This window comes from Montipora foliosa, chromosome 6, assembly GCF_036669935.1.
Source record: "Montipora foliosa isolate CH-2021 chromosome 6, ASM3666993v2, whole genome shotgun sequence".
NCBI classification, from domain to species: Eukaryota; Metazoa; Cnidaria; class Anthozoa; order Scleractinia; family Acroporidae; genus Montipora; species Montipora foliosa.
Genome location: NC_090874.1, coordinates 11,126,472 through 11,150,125, shown reverse-complemented (window position 1 = coordinate 11,150,125; position 23,654 = coordinate 11,126,472). Strand labels below are relative to the sequence as shown.

General features: G+C 39.3%; 1 pseudogene; it reads right to left on the bottom strand.

Annotated features, from left to right (window-relative positions):
* LOC138005032 (zinc finger protein 420-like) overlaps positions 1-23,240 on the bottom strand; it is a 38,993-nt pseudogene extending 15,753 nt beyond the window's left edge.
* Between the last annotated feature and the right edge of the window lie 414 nt (positions 23,241-23,654).

Below are 23,654 nucleotides of genomic sequence, written 5' to 3'. Positions count from 1 at the left end.
CCGAAAAGCCATTTGTGAAATTGCCAACCGCTTGTTTTGGAAAGCAGATCTTTTAATATGTTTTCAAGGTAACAAAAAGAAAAATAACTGTGAAGTTTGACGAATTAAATGCTCTCCGTTCTTGAGTTACAAAGGGAATTGTGACACCCGAAAATGTCTGATGGATGCCCACAAACCTTTGGCTATTACAGCACGTGCCACCCTCATTAAATAAATTATCTACGACCCGCAGTTACAATATAACTAGACGCGCCACGAGCATAAACTGCATAAATTGCAGCGTTCCAGTTAATTTTTTCAAGTGGGGGGGGGGGGGGGGTGTGTGGGGGGTGATGTAGACCATTTGAGGGGTCACCCAGGCGTCATGCCAGCAGTGGCCCTTTGACTCACTAGTTCAAATGTTGCATAATGTCCTGTCCCGTTTTGAGGTCTTTTACTTTTTTAAGCTTTGGTAATAAATTCAGTTCAAAGATAACAAAACTAGCTTGCTGTCACCCTTCATTGTGTGAGAAAGAAGTCGTTTCACTCAACGCATGTTAAGTGTCATGGCAACCTGCAATAAGCTCTATAATATCGATGATATGGATGATGCCAAGAAGCTTAACAAGAATCTAAAGTTGAAGGATCAAATCCAAGCTTTAAGCGAAGAGGTTGAGCAAATGAAAAGTCTGCTTCGGCACAGCTCTATCCAATTAGCGAGTGAACCATCAACTGACGCGAGCGTTACTCTGAATCGTGAAGGCGAGAAGAGCTTAAGCTTCCTTAGCAGTAAGTACGATGAACTGATCCAGTTAAAAATACTACATTGAAAGAACTAGAGCGACCCAGTAAGAAGACTGAAGCTGTTAGTGAAAGAGTCAATAATATCAGTGAAGCAATAGACAGCATGGAAAGTTACAGCTACCAATATGATATCAAGCTTGCTGGATTCCCCGAGCTCCACGAACATGAATCAACAATTGAAACCGCGAACCTATGCCTTGAAATCTCTAAAGCCATCGGTGTAAGTGGTTTAACAACTCATTTTATTGACATCACTCACCGGGTCAAATCTAGACGCTACATAGTCTTCATGATATAGGCATTTTTAATATGAACTCATTCACCTCACAGTTTTGCTGAAGCTATTAGAAGTAAAATAAATCAAATCATCAGAATTTCCTCTCTATCCTTCACAGTAATGTCGGAAACCTTAAGAGGAATTTCGAACAATTCCAACATCACGTGTTTTTTTAGTTAAAAATAAGTTTTAGTGTCATAGGATTAACAGAAATTCGAATTCGTGATGGCGCTTGCAATGATTTTTTTTCCGTGTTTACCACATTACTACTTTGAGTATGTAACAACGCCGTTTTCTGCGGGCGGTGTGGGGATGTTTATAAACAGTAACTCGCAATATGATGTTCTCGAACATACTTTTAACCCTCCCTATCAAGCTCTTTGGATCGACATCGTTGATCCCAGTAAGCGAGACTTTTTGTCAATCTTAATGGCCGTTTTTTATAGGACATTACTAAACAACGAAACAGCGAAACACCGAAACAGCGAAACAACGAAACAGCGAAACGAAGCACCAAAACACCATATATGACCCCACCATACATTGAATACTAACTGACAAAGGTTGGATTTGAGATTAAACATCGTTGTAGGCCTAATTAGGCCTAAAACGTTATTACTCCTAATTCATCGAGATTAAGATTAGGATTCAGATTAAGACTGAGATTAGGAGCAATAACATTAGGCCTAAAACGACGTTTAATCTCAAATCCAACCTTTGTCGGTTAGTATTCAATGTATGGTGGGGTCATACATGGTGTTTTGGTGCTTCGTTTCGCCATTTCGCTGTTTCGTTGTTTCGTTGTTTAGTAATGTCCGTTTTGTTTTTATGCTAGAGACGCATAATTCGTCCGGGACGAACTTGGGCAAACATTTTTTCTGCGTCTGTTAAATTCGTCTTGTATAAAGACGGGCACAATTAAGACGCATTATGCGTCTGGACGAAGTACCTACTTTAGTGGAAAGTACTACTGGAAAGTTCGTCCAGACGCATTATGCGTCTTGTGCCCGTCTTTATACTAGACGAATTTAACAGACACAGAAAAAAAATGTTTGCCCAAGTTCGTCCCAGACGAATTATGCATCTCATATAGTTCGTCCCGTCTTTACACTAGACGGATAACACGAGCGACGCATAATTCGTCTGGACGGATTATGCGTCTTTAGTATAAAAACGGCCAATATTCTTGTTATGCTAATAATTATTACTCTTTTATTTATTTTTTTCTTATTAATATTTATGGTGTCCATGTCTGGGGCTAATAATTTTGCTCCTATATGTAAACACCTCTATTAATTTTGTTTTCCAAAAAGTGGCAATAATTGGAATTATACATATACGTTTTTCCCAAATGGTCTTGATGGCACAAGTGTTGCTAATGTTTTTAATTATATAACCACACTTTTGAGTTTAAGGAACATGTTCCGATGTTGCAAAGATCATCATCAGCCATAGTGAGTGTAACATTTAAATTTTTACAAGATAATCTCTCTCTCTCTCTCTCTCTCTATATATATATATATATATATTCCACACTGATAAATCCAGAATAGTGCTCAACAATAATGGAGCGGTAATAACAATGTTTTTCTACTCAATATAGTTTCATATGGTCCATATGAAACTATACTGAGTAGAAAAACATTGTTATATATATAGCTTGAATATCTGTAGTGGTTGACCAAACAATAAACTCCCAACAGAAGGATCCAAAAGGATGCACGTTGTCTCCTCAGTTAGTATTTAAAGTTGCATATAAACTGGAGAGGAAGACAAAACTTCTCGAAGGTCTAAGGATAAAATCCTCCATTTTATCCTTAGATTTTTAACTTGTACTCTATTTTACTTCGAAGGCCGAAGGGCCGAAACGTTTTTACTAAATTTCCTGGACCTTCGAGAAGTTTTGTCTTCCTCTCCAGTTTATATGCAACTTTCTATATATATATATATATATACATATACTAGTAAAGATAAATGGACTACATTTTGTAATCGACAAATTTGCTTCATAGGACCGTGTCCCACTCTTCAGGATCTTCAAATGATTATTATTGCTACATAGTGGTTTCCTCTGCTGCTCATGCACGTAATTGTGAATTGTATATATTACAATTTTTAATTACAATTTCTTTAGAAGGAATTTGTTTGCATGCCGACAGCCGCTTGCTAGTTCTGATCATTTGTTGAGTGTGGAGAGCTCCAGGTGGCAAATTATGTAGTATTTCTCGAGTGTACATAAGTTGCATCTTTTGGTGTTGTTAGAATATGCCCGCGCCCTTCCCAAAATCTTCCATGTGATATTGTAGTTTACTTTAGCATTTTTCAGCCACCACACATATTTACTTAGCTTTGTCTGGTTGCTGTGCACCACAATCTTAAAGGACTGCTTGTGGTTGGCAAATCTACCCTTGAAATCAGTGTCAGTTAACCCTACGTAATACTCATTTCCCTCGCTTTGAGGTGACTGTTGCCTTGATTGCATCAATATATTTATATGAAAATATTTACATGAAAATATAAGAAAAGATACAATTTCCTTTTTTTTTTTGGCGTTAGGATATACATTAGTCATTGGTTTCTTGCTTTTAGTTTCTGCCTTCTTCTTTGCCGTAGTTCCTCTGACAAAATCGTTATTTTCGATACAAAGCGATGGACATTGAATTTTAATTACCAAAATCGATAAAACTGATCAAAATCAATCACCACAAAAATGTTTCGATAAAATCTCGATTACAATCGATTTTATCGAGTATCGAAATTATCGATTCGTAACGTCCTGATTTTAGCAGCAAGTGATGGGCCAACGTTAATAAAGAAATCACTGAATAACAACCATTAGAGAGTCACTGGCAAGCCTTCCTCTATTGTCTTTTATTAGTAGAAGCCCATTATTAGCCTGTTTAGAAGAGATTATGGATTTGATGACTGACCATGCAAATCTTAGAGGTGAACAAGTAGAAGCGAGTTGGCCATTATATTATGCTACGATAATACTTCTCCTTTCTAATTCATTATATGATTGTACTTGTTGCGGAATTATACCAACTAAGAAATATATATCTTAATGAAGATGTAGTAAGCAACTTTTCCTACCTTCAGTATGACGAAGATTTCGCTCGAAGAAGCTTGAAGTGTCACGATAACAGGCCATAGTTAATGGAGGGGAATAAAATATGCAGATAGCTGATCGATCAGCGTGAGTAATGAAGTGACGTTGTACTTGATGTAATTGATGTGTATTGTCCTGAGAGCTGGATGCACATTTTGAGAAACTTTGGTGGCTGTAAAAAATCTCTCAAAGAAAACCCAATGTAGAGGCAAAGGAATGACCACTTGTTGGCTTATGAGGGAAAATAGTAAAGGCCCGTTTTCATCCTAGACGCAACGCCATCGTTTGTTATGGTTTTGAATCTCGAATATTCTGGTTGGTCATCTATTTCTGTCACGCTAGTTCGTGCTGTTGAAACCGCTAAAATTACCTTTTATCTTTTTGAAGTCGAGTGACATCGGAGAATCACCGGAGTGGAATTTTTGCGATTCGCCTATTCCGAAAGAGGAATAGAACAATTCTGAAGCTAACGAGCTTCGTGACATTACTTAATTGCGGAAATGCATGCCTTACTTTAAACTTATGAATGAAGGGGTAGTTTCTAAAGAAACTGTGGTGCTGCGTCGGTGGGGAAGTAGTGTACAAAAATTTGGTTTTATCAACGGAGTTGATAATGTAAATTGGCCACCGTACAGAGATTCTAAAAGCTGACGTTTCGAGCGTTAGCCCTTCGTCAGAGCGAATCGAGGGATTATGGGTTACATGTAGTTTTTATAGTAGAGTAGGAGCTACGCTATTGGTGGTAACATGGCAACGTGAAAAATAGGAATATATTAGTTAAATGAAAAGCGTTCGTTAATACCGTGAGGATTAAGGGTGCCGATTTGAAAGATGAATTTTTGTTCCAGATTCTTGCGGCTTTCCGTAGTACCTAGATGTAGGGAAAGGCCGCAGATAGCCATGTGTTTTTTGGAGTGGTTAGGCAGATTAAAATGGCGAGCGACTGGCTTAGATGCATCCTTGTCATTCTTTTCAACATCGCGAAGGTGTTCGCGGAATCGGTCACCTAGTCGTCTACCTGTCTCACCAATGTATAATTTATTGCATAACGTGCAAGTTATGCAATAAATGACATTTGCGGAGGTACATGTGAAACGATCGGTGATCTTAACAGATCGCTTAGATCCCGATATCTTGCTAGTGTTAACAATGAAAAGACAAGTTTTGCATCGTGAGCACGCGCATTTGAAAGTGCCGGGTGCGGGCCATCATCGCGCCCAACAATTTGATCGACAGTCATCACTACAAACGTCACAAAAAGATAAGAATGACAGAATTTCATTCACCCTCACTTTCCATCCTCATAATCACGCAGTCAAAAGCATCATTCTTAGTAATTTTAAATTACTCCAAAATGATCCCGAGACTGGTAGAATCTTTTCGCAACCACCACTTATTTCATTCAAACGCGACAAAAACGTAGGCAACTTTTTAGTTAGAAGCGCGCTCAAAACTAACGAGCAACCCGGCACTTTCAAATGCGCGCGCTCACGATGCAAAACTTGTCTTTTCATTGTTAACACTAGCAAGATATCGGGACCTAAGCGATCTGTTAAGATCACCGATCGTTTCACATGTACCTCCGCAAATGTCATTTATTGCATAACTTGCACGTTATGCAATAAATTATACATTGGTGAGACAGGTAGACGACTAGGTGACCGATTCCGCGAACACCTTCGCGATGTTGAAAAGAATGACAAGGATGCATCTAAGCCAGTCGCTCGCCATTTTAATCTGCCTAACCACTCCAAAAAACACATGGCTATCTGCGGCCTTTCCCTACATCTAGGTACTACGGAAAGCCGCAAGAATCTGGAACAAAAATTCATCTTTCAAATCGGCACCCTTAATCCTCACGGTATTAACGAACGCTTTTCATTTAACTAATATATTCCTATTTTTCACGTTGCCATGTTACCACCAATAGCGTAGCTCCTACTCTACTATAAAAACTACATGTAACCCATAATCCCTCGATTCGCTCTGACGAAGGGCTAACGCTCGAAACGTCAGCTTTTAGAATCTCTGTACGGTGGCCAATTTACATTATCAACTCCGTTGATAAAACCAAATTACTTTAAACTTACTTTTACTTTGTCAGTTTCGATTTGTCAGGATACTTGAGACGCAGAAGTAAAATTTTCTTGTAAAGATCCTTGTGCTCAAAAGAGTGACAGAGGTTGCTGTCTTTGTGGAGTGCTCGCCGCGGCAAGCTGTCATGTTGTTCAATACGTATACGATTCCACTTCACATAGAAATATTTTAAACAAATATAGACATAAAATACTACGATAAAATTATGAAATGATAAGTAGAAAACGCATTCAAACCAGAACCTGAAAGATTTATTGATGAATAGCTTTTGACGAAGACGATTTTGAAAGGCTTTGAGATTTTTTTCGAATTTTTGTAATTTCGTGATAAACGAAATCATTCGGGGCGCGCGATGCATTCAGGATGAAAATGGACCTATAAAAATTGTTTTGGTGAATTCTAAAGACTCTGTCGAACGGCATGCATTGCGCGCGTCGTCTCCGTCTTTCGAATTAAATCCGGCCCTCGCAATCGAATTTAATGCTGGATTAGTGTTAAAATCCCGGGGGGGGGGGGGGGTACTCCCTTATAAGGGCTTAATGGGGACGTGCGGCCAGCCAGGGTACGTTTTTCGGGATTTTTGTCTTGAACAGGGTATCGAATTTATCATTTTTTGTCTTAATCAGGGTATAGATTTATCAATTTTTGTCTTAAACTGGGTTAAATGTCTTAAACAGGGTATCAAAAATTGGAATTCTGTCTTAAAATGGGTAGGAAAATCAGCGATATTTGTCTTAAACAGGGTCAGGGTATGAGGGGCCGCGCCGCGCCGCACCTCCCCACCCAGGGATATATCGCGAAAACCCCCCCCCCCCCCCCCGGGATTAAAATATATAGATTTAAATAAGCCTAAAGGCGGAGCTCCCGTTTCTGGTGATCAAACACCTCTGAACTGACAACATTCAACAAACAAGCCATGCAAACAATAACCAACAATTTTAATCAACAACTAGAACTGAAATTACATGCACAGTAATCTCTTTCACAACATTTTCCGTTGGACTGATAATCTTTGCACCCTAGGCCTCTCTCTTCAGTTTAGAAGAACAGCAAAAATAACTAAGCTTAATAAAAAGTCGCCACAGCCAGGTGATCTGGTGACGTAATATGCAGGACTGGGAAGAAAAATTTTAACGCCGTATCCCACAACTGCGCGCGTCCTTAGGTGTTGTCTCCAAACTCCCTGCAGTATTTCCATTGCCAAAACTCAACAGATCATTCCGTGTCTACCACATTTCATGTTACTGGATGAACATTCAAGTAGCCTCTGCCAAGTTGAATTCGAAAATAAGGCCGCGTGCGGTTGTGGGATACGGCCTTAAAATTTTTCTTCCCAGTCCTCCGAAATTACGTCACCAGATCACCTGGAGGTGGATGAATTCAGTTCCAAAATAAGCACCCGTAGCTGGCCACAAAACTGCGTGACAAACAAAACAAACGATTCTTATAACTCAATCGTTGTCGGAGATTAATTTTTGCTGAAAATCGCATTTTCGAGTTTATCAAACCGCTCTTCTAATTATATCTGGTCAAAAAGAACCTAAACTGTCCCAAACATTGCTTACAAGTGCATTCGTTGCAAATAAATGGACTGCAATCCAACAGAAAATCAATTGGAAAATTGCACGGCGTCGAGAGCTGGGTTATAATATGTCTGACGAGAGTTATGTCGCAACAAGAGTCAACCACCAGCCCGAGTCAACCACGAGTCCAACCTAATTAAGAAAATAACACAAACAGCGGTGATAAGCATTGTATTCCAACGCTTTTTTTATATAGAACTTGACGTTTCGTATGCTAGTAAACATACATTTTCAAAAGTGACCGGTTACAATTTTTTGAAAACTATATAAATATTATATCGTAAACATTAGAGGTCTGGAACCTAGACTGAGAAAAATGATCTGCAGCAGTACGTGTCTAGACATAATGAGTAGTAAAGTCTCCTTAATTTTGCAGTGCAAGTCAGTTTTTCCGGACGCTAAAATGTCAAAATGATCCCATTTAATGTCGTGACCAGTGGTTTTCACATGATCAGCAATGGCTGATGAATGGTCACTTTAAGCGAGGGCCTTGAAGTGTTCTGTTTTTCTGTCATGGAGTCTTCGTTTTTTTGTTTTGCCAATGTAGAATTCATCACAGTTCCAGCATTGAGCAACCAGCTTCATAGATGACCTTGGACCTCTTATGATCTCCTAGTAATACGATGAAATATGGATGATCTCGGTACATTGTTAACCAAACATGTTCCAGCAAGTTTCCTCCTTTTTCTGCTTTTGTAAAATAGACGTCTCATCCTTTTCTCTGTAATTCTACTCGGTTCTCGGTCACGTCTATGTCGATGCACTCGCAATTGCAATTGCAAATCACAACTAAAGTAAACACACTTTTGCATATCCAGACCTGTATTTCTCCTTTGGAATCAAGTCTTTATTATCATTGAGAATCAAATAACTATACAGCCTTTCAAACTAAATCACAATTATTTTCTAAAGAGCTGATCACAGTCTCCACTGATGATATCAAATCTTATAAAACTAGAACAGAACTATATGCACAAGATGGCAATGAACAAAATCGTTCATATGGCTAGGTGAACAAAGGATATAAGCTAGACCATTACAAAGAACCAAAGTGTTTAACAGTAAAAAAAAAAATGCAATAGACAAAAAACTTATCTTCGTAGTCAATGGTACACTGAGCGGGAGGCTATTTGTTCGCGGTGAAAGTGGTACAAGCGTGAAGCCATTTGTTCGCTGTGCCATTGTTTTCACTTTATCTTCAGAAGATTCCAATATGGCCTCCTTGTTGTTTGTCGAGTTATTCTCTTTGTCGCTGTCATCTTCAGAGTAGTTCTCAATAAAGTATCCGCTGCTTATTAGAGAATTAGTATTGATGTTTCTCGTGACGTCACGCATTGTTATTAATATGCCAACCAGAACCTAATTGGCTGTTGAAACAGTCACTTCTTTTGTTCCGTGGTTGGCAAATTTGAATATCAAAAGAAATGTGACGTCAATGTTTGTAAACAAGAAATATCGCTATTGCTTTCAATAGTTGCGTCCATTTCAGTTACATTTGAGTACATCTTTTAGCGCGAAAAGCGTATGCCTTTCTTTGCATCTGTTTTGAGCGCCCCAAGAAGAAATCGATTAAGCCAACGCAACGTCGTTCTTCAGTAATTCAAACAACTCATCACACTGCTCTCCATGATTTTGGACTACGTGGTTTGCTTTTGATGACCAATGTAAACGGCACCACGAGCCTTTTATTGTGCATTGCCAATCAAAACACCGCCACGCGCTTTCTATTGCGCATTTTGCTGCACCGAAAAAAAAAAAAAAACAAACGGAAATCTAACATATTTTATAACTCGGTGCCCTTACGGGCCCGAATAGTTACTGTAGAAACGAGAACGTAACGTAACGTGAATCAAAACAAAGCAAAACGTCAGAAGAGGTAAAGTAAAGATGGTTCGAAACCAATCTCTAGAGACACAGATAGCAACGATGTAATGTAAAATTGCTGGTGGACGAATAAAAGGAGCTGATTGGAGATCTTTTGTTTCCATCCACCATCATGGCAGCGATGATTTAACGTGAAAACCACCTATTTTAATAGTAAAATGAATAACCATCTATTTAAAAAATATCTATTAAACTGCGAGGTACTGCGAACTTTGCAGTTTTTCAAAGCGAACAACGTCGAGCTACTGCTTAAGAGTTCATGCGATTTACTTTTCCGAAAAACAGTCAGTTGCAGTGTACTGCTTTTTTTAGGGGATACAGAAAATGACCTGAAGGGAAAAGAAAATTGCTTCGAGTCAGCTGGAGGTTTCACGAGGGTGCGAGTTACCGAGGGTGAAATTGCAGTAAATGTATGTCGGAAATCCAGGGGAAATCGATTTTGGTTCGAGTTGGCGCCAGGTTTGATTTAGCGAGGGTTCGAGTTATCGGGAGTACTGCCGGGCGGTCACCCATCCAGGTATTAACTCTGTCCAATAGGACTTGACTTCGCTTGGACAAGCCGTAATACTATCAAATGAGATCGAGGTTATGTGTGCCAATCGCATCGCATCACGATCGATAACCGAGGGCACCCCGCCGGAATGAAACCGATTAGAATGCGTTCTCGTCGAACGCAACAACAAACTCCAAAAAAACAAATAGATTCTGATTGGGTGAGAGCAGTACTTAATTGTCCAGTGCCAATGGGCCTTAATTACACGGCTCGATGGATTGAAACCTTTTGTTTTTGCGCACCGAAACTCGTTCCCAAACATTTCAACTCCAGGCTCGGGGTACGAAATCTATCAAGGTCTATAGCCAATATGGCCGCCGCGCGAATAAGGTCCATAAGCTTGAAAACATGTGCATACGACTTAGAGACATTCTAACAATAATGGCCGACAATAGTTCTTGTTATATTATCGTGCAAACAATGAGTTATGAGTGTCTAGTATATGAGAACCACTTTATACGACCCCTTTACACATTTCAGTGCATACAACCTCTTCAATCTACTTGCTTGACGTCCTCATGTTTTCGGTATCTTTACAATAATTCTGAAGCCAAGTCCCGGGAAACAGAAACGTAATCAAAATCAACGTTTCGTGGAATTGTTGGAATGCCGACTTCAACAAATGAATGAATTTCTTTAATTGGAGCACTAATCTTGCAAGAATGTGCACTCATATTTCTTGGCATGCATTCATTCATTCATTCATTCATTCAAACACCTATAGTTGTTTTTCTTCGGCAGGCAACCACCTTTTGAGAAGAATCCTAGCTCTGTTGAGTTAGAGGTCAATCTTTTCCCTTCTTTTTCAGGGGCATTTAGGCTTCGATAGTTGCATCCTTCAAATTCACTGCCATATTTTGGTCAAACATTTGTCATGGAAATAAGTGATCAACACGCACTTCTTCGAACAACAATAACTGTTTCGCTTGCTACAACACGAAAACTGGATGCTAAATGAGCTTTGGCAGAGTTGGAAAAAATTCCTCTTTATACTGCACAAATCGATTAAATGACTCAAATGGATAGTGTTGACAAGAATTCAGAAAAGCGACGATTTCCGCGTTATTCGAGTAAAAATTATTTTGATATCTCTGACAAGCAAGATAAAAACAGTACGTGTGGAAAAATCATTGAGCTTTCTCGTTAGTTCTTCTCGAGGTAATACAATCTTGTTTTGTATGGTATGGTTGAGGAGAAGGGCATGTATTACTTCCGGATATGAATATGGCAGAGAACACATCTGACTTCATCGTTAACTCATGAAAACTTGAATTCCATATAGTCATTCTGCAGTCAAATCACAAATCAAGTCTAACCACAAAATGTCTGACTCACTTTAAGCATGGGAACTTAATGTAGTTCGGTTTGGGTTGGGCTCCGGTTAAGCCTCGAAGTTAAAGGGACTTTTCTTATGATATTATGACAGGCACATAACGAAACGTCAATTTTGCTGTGTGGTGATGCGAGACAATCCTAAGAATGTGTCTTATTGTAGAAGAGGCCTTAATTTTGCCAATCACTCTTTTGAGACCAAGCCATCAGTAACTGAGAAATCCCCACTCTACCCTTTGTCCCGACCAGATTGTTTTTGCATTAAAGTTGTGTAGGTCTTTCACAACTGTTTTGAAGTTAATAAACACCGTTGCAGTGGCGTGCATGACAAGTGATCACCAGTCGGTCAAGGCCGGTTGCTCTGGAACTTGCATAGTCCACATGTTTTAGTTTAGTCTAAGTTTGGTCTTTGTTTAGTCATGCGCAGATGATTATTTGTGATTTAGGTATCTTTACGTGTGGCAATTTCGACCCCAGAGCTCTTCTCTTGACTGAGCGAGAGAAGAGCTCTGGCGAACCCTGAAACAAAGTGTCTTCTCATTGGTTTTCGTGAAAAACAATCAAAAGCGTCTCTAATTGGTGCATTCATGTTAGCGCGAGGAGTGAGCAGGCGCCGTAAAGTTCCAATAGCCAGTTTTTGGCTATAAGAACCCTACGGCGCATGTTCTTCTGGATAGAGTTTCCCAGAGCCTTGGGTCGAACCAAGGCTCTGGTGACGAGAATGTACGTGTGGTCACTCCTGGTGGGCGTGTCTTGATGTCAGCTTGCGTTGGTCTCGTGGACGGTACTTTTGTTTCTTCGTGTATAGTTAATTAGTTAGAAAATTATTTGGCTGCCACCTTAGTGCTGTCCAGAGTCCAGCTCCCATGGGCCACCCACACTAGGTGGATATGAAAGAGAAGAAACTTGAATAAAATTTAGTTAGGAGTAATGATTAGAGTAGTGCTTTGTGGTGCTGGAATTTGTTGGTAACGTTCCCATCCCAACAGAACCCTTTAGTGCCCTCATATATTGTGTACAATCCCTCTCCATCATGACGCTAAAGTGTGCTTCTATGCATGGGTCAGAAAAACTCTAGAGCATTGTGCTTGTCGTAACCATGATATCTATGGCTACTTTTCTTCATCTGTGAAACACCGTACGCAGACTTTGTATTGCTCAAAGGAATCTCCGTATGAGGCTTGAACGAGCCCCTTTCCCGCAACCAGCGACCTAAAAGGCAAACGGGGAATATTCGAAAAGTGCTAAAATTGCAAGAAAGGGTGAGATTCCGGGCGAATTGTTTGAGGATAATTTATAAAAATAGTTAGAGTTTTTTTTCTAACCTGATAAAATTCTTCAACAGTAAAGAAACAATGAATGCAAAGAAAAAGAATATATGCTGTTTAACCGGAAGAATGGTTTGAAAACTTATTTGCATATTTACTTGCAGAGTTAAAGTTGTGATACTGATTATTTTTCTATTTGTTAAGACTTAATTTGGTGTTTTTCCCACCAAGAGCTATTTATTATCAACAAAACAATGTACTAATAAATTTAACAGAGCGTATCTACAGTGCAACGCGCCTTACCGTGGCCACCCAACAAACTTTCACATTTAACAGCCGGGTGTACGTAAGTCAACTCAACAACCATGCAACGGTGTTCAACTTTCAACCGTGCGAACTTTGCAAGGAGGAGTGATTGTCAATCAAATTCGCATACCATGATTGGCGTGCAAGTTTTAAAAAACTTTGTTAGGTGGTCACGGTAAGGCGCGTCGCACTGTAATATTCAAGGAGCTTCTAGTTATAATAGCCCACTTTCCTACACAAAAGGCATCATCTCGAGGCTCTGGGGAATTAACTCATACAAATCCTTATATTTATTCCGCAGATCCTCGAGATGATGCCTTTTGTTTAGGACTAAATTTTAATTTATCGAAAGTGAGAAATTGTTAAGGAAATGATAACAGATAGAGCGGTATAGAGCGTTTTCACATGACATCACGGCGGCTATATTGGTATTCCAAAACAAAGAAATGGCGGCCATGATGGTGTATAGAACTAATCCTCTACTTTTATGCAAATACTTTCTTTTCTTTCAGTAATCCATTATGGCTGCCGGTCAAGTGAATGAAAACTCACCATTAAACAGAGCTATTTTCACCTCATTGTCGACAAAATTCCGCATTTGTTTTTCATTGCTTTCATTAAATTTGGTCCACAAAATCAGTGCCATTTTGTAAACTTGTGTAAGTCGCAACAGTTTTTCCGCCATTAACGGGGAGCCGTATGGTTCAAGTGCGACCGATCTGATTGGTAATTAAACTCAACGACGATTAGGTTTCGGTTTTAGAGGTAATTCGTTCCTTCGCATATACAATTGGAGGTTCACATATTTACAGATTCTTAATGAAATGACAACAGATTGTGTTTGAATTCGTTCCCCGACAGAATTACCACAGTCATTGTTCTATTCTCTATAAAGAACCTTCAAGTGAAGCTATGATCTTCGCAGTTATGAACGCAATTTTTAGAATTGCGTAGGGAAGCCTGAAAATTTTCAGGACTTCGACGGGGTTTGAACCCGTGACGTCACGGGTTCAAACCCCGTCGAAGTCCTGAAAATTTTCAGGCTTCCCTACGCAATTCTAAAAATTGCATTCATAACTGCGAAAATCATAGCTTCACTTGATTTCACATCCGCAGTTCATATATGATTCATTTCATATACCATTTCATCATTGATAAAGAACCTTGTTACATCCCTCCAAGATGTGTTGTCCTATGGTGAACTCGCTGTTCGTACTTAAACTTTGGATTTAGGGTTAGGATTTTTCTCGACAAGTCCTGATCTTGTACTTTCATGCTGAGGGAGGTACAAACACAAGCCAACAGTTGTAACTCTCGCCTTGGGTCGTGTTATGATCTACATAAGTAGTTATAGTCATACTGTGAACAACAAGAACTTTAATGCCCGTATGTAGGTCCTGTGACATTACATAACATCTTAATAAGTTTCGCTAAATGCAAAAGGAAAGAGCGAGACTGAGGAAAACCGAGTATAAAGAAAATAACACTGAATACTCCTTCGCTTTAGGAAACTCTTATTGATGACAAAATGTGACGAGGGTCGCTGGAGTTGTAATGACTAGATCGTATCTCGCTGGTATAATCGTTTCCTCGGTTTTTTGAAAAAATTCATAAAAGGATATCACGCGTAATCTTATGCCAAATATACCACGTTTCAAATTAGGCCATTATTTGGTTATACCGCTTCCTATTTACGATGTCAAAATACTTATTGTAATTTAACCATATACGGGTGTTTCATATTTGGCCGAAATACCTCTTATCTTAGCCAATGAAATTGGAGAAATTGCAGAAAGGTAATAGTATGATAACAACAAATGTAGTTTTGTAAATAAAACGCACTAATTATTCCTCCGCGATTAGGGTTTTTTGATGTGAAATATGTTGCATGAGCTTATACTGTATATGGTAGGTTTTTGAGCCTAATAGAAATCCATTCCCAGATTTTAAAGTCGAAACGAGAACGTTTATTGACACTATTAAATATTTGGTCAATTGCTGATCCTACAAAAGTTTGGTTTTGAGAAATGTCTTGCATAGTGGGAATAGATTTCTGATGTTAAAGTGAGATTATTACACTGAAAACAAAAAAGCTGGCGTACTTGTTATCACCACAGCTACCTGTCAATAGGGGCATGCCATTTCTTTGTATTAAAATAAAAAAACTTAGAACCTCCGGCACCCTGAAAAAAATCTGTCGCATGGGTCACGCATGTTCATACCAGTCCAGCGGCAGGAAATAATTGTATCGGTCAGAGCTGATTTTTTTAGGGTCTCCCGGAAGCATTTTCTTGGGAAGACAGATATTCATTCCATCGCTACGGTCTCATAATTTGGTCTATCCTAAAGCCTCGTAGAGCACAACCAAAGAAACCGAAACATTCATTTCTCCGGTATGGACTCTTTCATGTTTCCTCAAACCTTCTCCTTCGGTAAAACACTTGTCTCACTGTCGGCATTCATAAAAGGTTTCTCTCCAGTATGGACTCTTTCATGTTTCCCTAAAACCTTTTCCTTCGGTAAAACACTTGTCTCACTCTCAGCATTCATAAAAGGTTTCTCTCCAGTATGGACTCTTTCATGTTTTCTTAAACTTCCTACTTTGCTAAAACACTTGCTGCATTGTTTGCATTCATAAGGTTTCTCTCCAGTATGGACTCTCTCATGTCTCCTTAAAGTTCCTACTTCGCTAAAACACTTGCTGCATTGCTTACATTCATAAGGCTTCTCTCCAGTATGGACTCTTTCATGTTTCTTTAAACTTCCTGCTTGGGTAAAACACTTGCCACATTGTTTGCACTGATAAGGCTTCTCTGCAGTATGGACTCTTCGGTGTTCCCTTAAAGTTCCTGCTCGTCCAAAACACTTACCACACTGTTGGCATTCATAAGGCCTCTCTCCAGTATGGACTCTTTCATGCTTCTTTAAAGTTCCTGCTTGGCTAAAACACTTGCCACATTCTTTACACTCAAAAGGCTTCTCTCCAGTATGGACTCTTTCATGTTTTTTTAATGTTTCTGCTCGTCTAAAACACTTGCCACACTGTTGGCATTCATAGGGCTTCTCTCCAGTATGGACAACTTCATGTCTCTTTACATCTCCCGCTCGGTCATACCACGTGACACACTGTTTCCACTGACAAGTCTTTTCTTCAGCATTCGCCTCGTTAAGTTTCGTTAGGTTTTCGCGTTTCGCAGGAATTCTCTTAGGAATTCGTTTCTTGCGCATAACTGATTATGACATCATTCTTTTATCGCATTAGGCACTAAAATAAAACGAAAGCAGAAAAAATTGTTAGTAATTATCTAATTCATATAATTATCTCGTGAACTTAGTATTGTCTTGTTTATTTTGTAGTACATGTGGTCTCGGTCGTCAAGTGCCCCGGGTCAATGGCATTCCAACCGCCAGTCGACCCCTGACATTTTTCTCAATCCTCACCCTCTTCATTTAGCAGGTCGAAGCAAACCATAACTGTGTAGTATCTTTTGACACTATCGTGTGTAATTCGGTTATTTTTGTTAGTTGTATTTTCCACGATTAAAACCTTGTCTATTTGGTTTCCTTGACATGATTGCAGAATACTGCCTTTGGGTGGGGACCTAAAGTCTTAATCACCAATGCTCTCCATCTTTTTTTATGGGTTGTTTTGTTTATGTCTTCATAGTGCCATTCCCCCCAGTTTCAGAAATAACTCCCCTCAAGGTGGACCATTTTGCCTGGGAATTGAAACATCATCACCCCAATCAACAGCAATGCAAGTTTGTTTTGGACGGTATGCGCTACAGATCGGTTTTAACCTTTGGCTCTCCCTGCAATCGGCCAACCAGCAACTTTGGTCATTGACGAGTACTTGGCCCATGAAGTCTCCAGGTCAGGGTCACAGGCCCTTTCAGATCCACTCCCTTTCCCAACCTCCGTGTTAGCAGCTTCAGGGCTATTCCCAAAAGGGGTCAACCTGGCATGTGACGCTTGATAATGGATCTCTCGCCCCAGGTGGTGCACGTGCAATGATGGTATTCACCCACAGGAGTTTACCTTGCACTACATCACTGTAGATCAAGTCATCCGCATGGTTTTGTGTCTCGGGAAAAGAGCTCTCTTGGCTAAGTTTGATGTCGAGGCAGCCTATTTCAATATTCCAGTTGACCCAGCAGATCGGTTTCTCACAGGAATAAAATGGCAGGATTCCTATTATGTTGACTTGACCCTCCCCTTTGGCCTTCGCTCTGCTCCTCACATTTTTAATTCAGTTGCGGATATGGTGGAGTGCATCCCGATTTACTCACATCAGATCCCTGACATACTCCATTATCCATTATTTTAGGAGGTACAGTGAGTATTAGGTTAGGTAAGTATTTCCACTGGACTAGGTTCAGTGTGACAGTGCTTGTTAGCGGCTGCTTCCGGGCTGGTTCTCGCTTGCAGGGGTTGCCATGGATACCTCTCTGCTGGGCCTGGATGACCTCAGGCCCCTCCTGCTAACTTTTAAGGCATCCGTTACCAAGCTCACCAATTGGCGATGAGTTTAATACCAGACCATAAGTGTAATGCTAATTGTGGTAACACTACTAAAAAGAAAATTCCCCAGGGAAACCACACCCCCTCATTCTACCTCAAGGGTAACCAGCCAATATCAATTCTTTTTCTATCACCTGACATTTCATATGAAATCTGGTGTTTTCTTGGTAGTATGAATGCTTACATGTATACATGTAGATCGGAACCTTAATCATTTCTAGCCAGTGATTCTTTTGCTGGTGGTAATTTTCCTGATAGATTAAAATTAGCAAGGATTATAGCTATTTTTAAAAATGCTCAAGATCAGGTAGACTACTTTCCTTCCTCTCTGAATTCAGCAAAATATTTGAAAGAAACTACCGGTATGTATCATTAGATATTTTGAAGATTCCAAGATTCGGTTTTGTTTTAAGGAAAACTGTTCCACCATGCACGTCCTTATCTTCATCACTGAAGCTACATGTATTTATAAGTCCATTGATGATAAGGAATTTGGTTGTGGCATATTCATTGATCTAAAAGAAGCTTAATATACTGTGAAGCATCGAAGTCTATTGACTACAGCAATCCATTATAATATATGGGGTGTTGTGCATCAATGGTTTGAGTCCTATTTATCCTACAGAAAACAGTTTGTATGTGTAAATTGTCAGAATTCAACTTCCCTGCCAGTAACTTGTGGTGTTTAAAATACTCTACTATAGGACCCCTCCCATTCTAACAGAAATAAGTGTGACAACTTTCCATATATTTTTTAACGATACTAATCTTTACCTTTCTACCAGAAGTGTACATGTAAATCACCTTATAAAACTCATGAATAATAATATTATGATGATGGGAAAACAGAAGAAATATTTTATTGATCAATATCTGTATATCTGATACAGATTCCCTTCATTTACATAAACAATACTTTCGATTTTCCCTTTTCCAAAAATGCCTTGAGTACATTTACAATTAAATGCTGACCTTTAATTAGTCACCTACAATATTCGTGTCAGATCTGTATCACATTTACAAACTCTTGGCTTTGTCTCGAGTTTGTAAATGTGATACTGATCTGCAGCTCATATTGTATACAGTCAAATTACTTAAAGTGCCCCTGTGATCAAAAAAACCACTTCCTTTTTTCCTTCAGATTTTGAAAGTGTGTTTGCTTAACACCTGACTGGCAAAATTTTGAGCTTTGATTTTTATCCAAAGGCCGCTTACTTTGAGTGTAAGTTTTGGATTTCACGGTCCGCCATTACTCACGTTCAAAACTGACCGATTGGAACTCAGACGGTTGGATCCAGAGAAACGTGACGTCAGAGGCTCACTAGCTTAAAAATTTAGCGTGTGAACGCAGCTTATTATATATGCAAAGCCTGAGTTTAAAAGTCTGAAAGCCCAAAACCCCCGTGCTGCATATTAATTTTGCAGCGTACACACGTATTGCATTCTTAAACTAGTGAGCCTTTGACGTCATTTTCTCCTCTATCCAGCTCTCTCAAGAACATAATGTTAGTAATGGCGGACCATTAAATAGAAAAATTCCAGTTAAAATCAAGAGGTGTCTTTTTGAAATCAAGGCTTAAAACGTGGGTCACTTAGTGTTTTGTTAACATAGTTTTAAAATCCAAAGAAAAATATGAATTGATTTTTTGGTCACAGGGGCACTTTAAAGTAACCCTAAAACAGGATCTTAAATCTGTTGCCTAATGGTTGAAGTGTAACATCTTAGCACTTAGTATCTCAAAAACTAATTTTATAATACAAACGTAAAGCCAAATTAGTCCTTCAGTATTAAATTATTGATAACCAAATTATACATCACATAAGTCGATTCTGTTAAATACACATGTACTTAAGTGTAATATTTTATGACAATTTAACATGACAAAATCACTTAATAAACTTTGTCTAAAGCTACTGTATCAAAGACTCTGCTTTTTCTTCATCATGTAAAAATACTTTTAAGGAGACTCCACTGCGCTACAAAATACATTGTGTACCTAAAACGTAACTCATGTCCCACACTCTTCGACAACTTTGATGAAGATGCCAGAATGCCACATCCAACATGGCAGTAGATGTAGTTTTCAATTTTGCCAGTTCTTCGGGCATGAAAATGCCAGGAAACGAGAAATAGTAACTTTATTGTCAGAGAAATGTGAAAAGGCCACTTTATTTTCCGAGAAGCGTGATCAAGACCCCTCCTCACTGACTCCTTTTACCACCCTCAACTGGCAGAGAATTGATTTTGAAGCATGAAGCAAGTTGTGAAGCATGTGAGTCACACTTATTTAAAACCAAAGGCAAGAGGGTACACCCATTTATTTCACTATTATACCAACTAAGAAACTATCACTGCAGGGGTTTCAATGACGATTGCAGTAGATGACTGGGCTATTCAATGTAAGCGGCGGCCACTCTTATCTTTTACAAGGGTTTGAGTGAAAATCAAGGCACAGTAGCCAGCGGTGAGAGACAAATTTCTGACAAACAGACGGCGGTATACAGCCTGTGACCGGCTTCCAATGAAACCCCTGCACTGAAGATGTAATAAACAACTTTTCTTACCTTTGGTGCTTGAAGCAATATTTTCTCAGCGAGTATAAATCGAGTGGGGATGTACTTGATGTAATTGACATGTATTGTCCAGACAGCTGGACTGGACTTCTAGCATGCACGCTGTTACAAAGAATGGAAATTTACTGAACAATGAGATGTTGTTATGTAGGAAATATTACAATTAATCACATTTTCGAATTGGTTTGCATTAAGGTAAATTTTAATACTTGTCTGTCACAATCATTACCTGGAACGACATACTCTTGTAACGTATACTCTTAAAGGCTCACCTTCAACCGACAGGCATTGTGTGCCGTGGAGCTATTTTCATGTATGAAAGTTCTGCCCTAAGCTGAAATTCATCCAATTATATCCCTAGGATAAGCAATACGAATTTCCATAAAAAAAACAAGCGGTTGAAAAGCCTGTTGGTTGAAGGTGGGCTTTAACGCAACATCTCTCTGTTTCAAACGGAGGAACAAAACATTACAAAAAAAAAAAAAAAACCTCATTCATGACCCACACTCTCCCACGACTCAGATGACGATGACACAACAGCCTTAACAACATGTGCTCACTGTAACATTCAACACGGCAGTTGTTCTCAAGGGGTAAGCCAATCCTTCAGGCGTAAAAAGTCGTTCTCTTTCCTGACTTAATTGCCGAGAAATATGAAAAGGCCAGTTTATTTTCCATGAGGCGTGATCAAGACCCTTCCCCACTGACTCCTTTTACCACGGGTAAGATTGTTGTTCTGCGAAGCAAGTTGTGAAGCATACAGTATGGTGTCTTTGCTCAACGAGATCCTTGGTCCATGACTTTTCCGAACATGTTATATTTCCTCGTTAACTAAAGTACCACCAAAAGCAATCTGTACAATGATTTCTTTTCTATTCTTCTTTCACATGACCAAATTTCGGCTTTCCTGCAATTGGTGATTGTGCGGAACTCAATTTTGTTGACAAGTGTGTTAATTTGTCTTTGTAGAAAGTCTCCACTTTTGCGGTTCCGTGACTTACCGGTACATGGTCATGTTTACTTGGCTTGTGTAAAGATAAAACGCAACAGAAACACATAATTTTCTTTTTGTAGCACAGATTTCCAGATAAACTAATTCCTGCGGTTGGGAACGAATTTGCTGCAGAGTTTGAAACTTTTGTTTCATCGACTCTTGAAAAATATCAACAATTTCCGCGACATTATACTACTTATGACTACTTATACTACTTATGACCCCAGGGAATTCAAATCTCACAAGGCAGATAAAGAAAACCTTCGATAAATGGAAAAGGTCTTTGCTCTAACTGAATATTTTCAAAATCTTGTTTGCACATGTTTACGAACGGGTTACCTTCTTTTATGTCTAGAATACCTACACGGTCTAATGATGAAAATTAATGGTAAATACAAGGAAAGGTTACATTTATACAAACGTTGGCCATGTAGCACTTATATTTCAACAGACTTTACTGATTAGAGTGTAATCAGTGAAGTGCAAGTTTTGTACCCCATATGAACCATGTGAGTGTTAGCCCTACTAATGGAAATGGGCCCACACAAGGACAAAGAAACACTCTGACCAGGGAGGGAATTGAACCCACGACCTACGGGCCAGACCACCGCTGTTCTACCGACTGAGCTACAAGGTCAGACGCGAGCAGGCCGTGGGAACTGAAGATGTTAAAGTCATGGCAATGAACATGTACAAGTACAAGGAAAGGTTAAGTTTATACAAACGTTGGCCGTGTAGCACTTATATTTCAACTGATTAGAGTGTGATGGGAAGTGCAATATATAATGAATTATAAATGTTGTGTCTAGATACCCGGGAAGTGCTTTCAAAAAACTAGATACCCGGCAGTCAAACATTTTGACCAATTTTCTCCAAATAGCTCGCTTAATTCCTCTAAGAACGTAAGATATTTGTTTAGAAATCTCAAGCGATTATAAATTGCCTTGGGTTAAAAGCAGAAGCGACTGTTGAGCTTGGGCATAGAGTGAAATCTCAATATTTTTGACACTTAGAAAATATTCAAGTTCTGACACACTAAGTCAACTCCCGATGAATATCCACAGAAATTACCAACGAATCCAAGGCAATATTTATAATCGCTTGAGATTTCTAAACAAATATTTTATGTTCTTAGAGGAATTAAGCGAGCTATTTGGAGAAAATTGGTCAAAATTTCTGACTGCCGGGTATCTGGACACGTCGGAATTATAATGAAATGGAGCTTGTGTTGGGAGACGGTCAACTGAAAATAAAAGCAGATTCTATACTCACAACGACATCCAATACGACTGTAGCTGAGATTTATCAAGGATAATAAAGAAAAAATAAATTTTCAAGCTCGTACAGAAATTATCGGGATTCACAGGTTTTTTTTGGGGGGGGGCTGCTTACATGATTCGCAGACCAAGGATCAAATTCGCGAACGAAGGGCTCGCGATTACGTTCACCCTTTTTTCAAATTACAAGAGAAATATTTCAGTTTGGAATTTGCCAATTTAATATTATCACAAGAAACGAAAAAGCTATCTTCATGAAAAATTTCAGTTCGTGGCGTTTTGATTCAGGTAAGATATTCAAGATTATCCTTTTTTCTCGCGGACCACGCGGACACCATACTGTACAAGTTGTACTTATTTTTTAAGCGAAAGCAAGAGGGTGCACTCAGTTATTTCACTGTTATAGAAACTAAAATAACTAATACTTCACTGAAGATGAAGTAAACAACTGCTCTTACCTTAAGTATCACGGAGACTTCAGTCACAGAAGCTTGAAGTGAAGTGATGTTCGAATATTCAGCCGAATATTCGAAATATAAGGCGATATCGGTCAGCGAGTGAAATAGAATGGCAAAGTATTTGATGTAATTTGCATGTATTGTACGGATAGCTGGGCTTTTCTTCTCTCCTTTTTCGTAACGGAGACAAGTGTCTCTTTTCTCTTTTTTAAATCGTGATTTTGTTCGCCGTTATTTTTTCCGCCGCTCACTCCTCCTCCTGGAGACAGTCCAGTAAACCAATCAAAATTTGAAATAATTACACGTGGCCGACACAAAGCGCGGGAAAGTGTGCACGCGCGAGCCACGATTGGTTTTGGTTTCACTTCTGATTGGTTGAAAAAGTGGGGGGAGAACTTTGAACCAATCACCGAGTGAAGAAATGCAAAACCAAAGCCATTCGCTAATTACTTTCGACACTCAATTGAAAACCGCTCTATCCCGAAAACTTAGGTGCTAAAGGTCTCTAATAGGGAGCTTAAGCAACCACAACGACGACCGGGAGGAAGACGACCGGAAGTAAAAGGTGGGTGTTAATTAATGCGCAGGTGCGGCCTAAGACGTTCGTCGTCTTGTTGACGAACATGTTTGACGTTTAT